Consider the following 2,931-nt stretch of genomic DNA (forward strand, 5'->3'; position numbering starts at 1 on the left):
AGAGCAGCCCTGGCCTGTGACCCTAACAGATAGAGGGTCCGGGGCTCCCCAAAGTGACCCAGGCTCCCTGGGCGGTCCTTACTACTGCCTAGCTCCAGCTTCTGGCCTGGCCAGAGACAGTACCTTGGGGAAAGAGGAGGAGCAGGGGGTGGGGTTTCATGGCAATGGGGGGCTGAGGCCTACCTCCACCCCCCCCCCCCACTGGGAAGAGGCTGGCACCATCCCTGAGCCTCAGTCAGGTGCAGAGCAGCACTGAACAGAATCCAGGAGAAATGCTGTCCTGCAGTTATTCAGGACTTGAAATGCAGATGTTGGGACCGTCCTGGCTAATTAGGGATGGGTGATCACCCTAGGTTTGGAGAAGTTTGTTTATTTGTCAGTATTGGTTAGTCATTAGTTAAGCTTAACCCTTTCCTTCCCCAGATCCAATTTTCTTGTATCCAATAAACTACCCAAAATACCAATATAAAAAATGGGATTGTCATTCCTTTGCTGGGTTTATTTTACTGTCCCTTGTGTACTAAATTTTACACTCCTTGCCAACTAAAAGAATTATTACCTTTCTCAAGGGATGATGCCCCTGTGTGTAAGACATAGAGAAGAGTCCCCTTGAGTAGAGGCATCAGGTGCCAGAAAAAATCATGGAACCAGATCCATGTGAGAAGAGGGGAGAAGCTGCTCCTAATATTGGTGATAGCAAACACTAGAGAAAGAAAAGGGAAGAAGCTTGAGCTATACCTGGGGTGGGAGAAGAGGACATGTACAAAAGTAGGTATATTACTTCTACATAGTTAGCTTTATGAACCAAATTTGTAACCTCAAAGAATGAATGTAATCCAAATATATTGTGTGTAATGTAATCCGAAAGGTATACACATTGTCATGGGCTTTGACACAGCTGTGGTTGCCACCAGTCCCAATTTGACTAAGACACTTTTAAGTTGATAGTTATCGTCCCATATCTTGCTGTGGGATGGAAACTGTCTACGCGTCTTTCTTATGCTCAGGATTATCTACAGACACAGGGCACAGTGCTGCTCTGTTTGTTGTGCTATTCTATTTGCTGCAATATTCACTTTAGATGAAACCAGAAAAGCTCAAAGCCCAGCAGTCTCAGAAAAAGAGGGAGGAGGGGACCTTCACTAAAACAAACTGTGTGTGTGTATAATTAAAACATTATAACTTTTCTCAGTGAACCATCCCTTCAAGAAACAGCTGTCTAGAGTTTTAGAAAGTAACTGGAAATTCTTCCATATTTATTTATTTTCCTATAATTTATTCAGTCAAAATATGCCAAATGAACATTCATGCTGCAAAGAGAAGCATGCAAATGTCAGGAAACACTAACAAGAAATGATCAAAGACACTCCTTTCTGAAACCTGTCTCATTTGGTGTGCAGATTGACAGCAAATGAATGAGGGATCTACAGTGAAGGAAGCAGACATTTTTGCATATTCAAATCTCTCATTTCCTACATGGTTTGAGGGAACTGTTTATGGTTCTTCCCATGTGTTCTGGTTTTCAGGAAGTCTGGCCAGAAAACAAGTATTCTGTTTTGTGGGAAAAGATTGAGATTTTGAAATTTTTTATTCATCATTGGAATGAACTAAAGACTTTTTTCAAATCTTTTCATGAGAAAAAGATAAGAACCCTAGAGTAGCTGATTGCCCAATAGTTCGGGCACTCATTTGGGGTCTGAGAAACCACGTGCAAGTCCCCCCTGTGCCTGATTCAGAGCAGGGACTTGAACCTGGGCTCCTATGTAACTGTATTAACCACTGGGCTATTGGCTTTTCTGCAGGGGGTGTGTCTGGACCTGAGAAGCTTTCTTGCCAAAACTGCATTTTTTTTTTTTTTAAACAAAATTTAATCAATTTTCATCAGCTCTAGTTTTCCGTGGATTTTTTTCTCACCAAACACCAGTGACACAGTGCTGTTGATTTCACAGCTGAAAGTATTATCAGCTGTGTTCTTCTTTTGTATGGCTTAGAATCAGCAATGTTAGGTGTCCAAGTCTGGGTTGGCAATCCAATTAATTGCTTCATGTGATAGCAGATGGCAGAGATACTATCAGGATATGATATCACTTGGGACATTGATGAGATGTTCCATAGTTTGATGTCTGTTTTCACAGTCACAAGTAGGATTGTGCCTCATTCCCAATTTATGGAGAAGGCAATGTGCAGATGTGATTCAAAGTGGAAGTTTTCTGTGGAAGCGAAAAGCCCCTAGGTTTATTCATTGGGTCCTCATTAACAATGTTAATAAGCCAGACAGGTAGCCTTTACAAATATTCCCCTTCCTTTATGTTGCTGAGTGAGGATAGATTCAGACAGATGCATTAATCAAAATTACACAGTCTGTTTGGAGAGGCCATTTAGTTAATTTTCTAAAAGAGCCTATCATTATGGTTTTGAAAATGTCCATTTTACACACGGGTTGCCTTCTGTTGCTACTACCTACTTCCTTTCTAAATCACTTTGTCATTTTTCAGTTACAAAAGCACCAAAAATGATTACTTCAATAACACAGTTTTTTCATTCCAATGCACATTCTGTACATGAGTATTGAAGTTTGAAGTTGACATCAGCCCATGCCACAAGATTCAAATAGATATCCAGATAAGAACTTTCTCAAAATTCTAATCATGGGTTTAATTGGGTTTATTATAGTTAAGGGGGCCAGCCACACTGTTCAGATCCAAATCTGAACTTCCTACAATTGCAGGGGTGTTTCAGATTGGACACAATTTGTTTGAAGTATTTGAAATGATAAAAGATTGTTTTAAGTTCCCTGCCATGAGTTTGATTCTCTCCAAGTCTTTACTTAGATCATCAAAAATACTGTACTGATAAAACAGGAACAGAATTATTTCAGCAATCATGTCCTTTGTTATAATCTCAGGTAATGGGAGATAGCAGTGGCCTATT

Source organism: Malaclemys terrapin, chromosome 5 (assembly GCF_027887155.1).
Source record: "Malaclemys terrapin pileata isolate rMalTer1 chromosome 5, rMalTer1.hap1, whole genome shotgun sequence".
In the NCBI taxonomy this organism is placed as follows: Eukaryota; Metazoa; Chordata; order Testudines; family Emydidae; genus Malaclemys; species Malaclemys terrapin.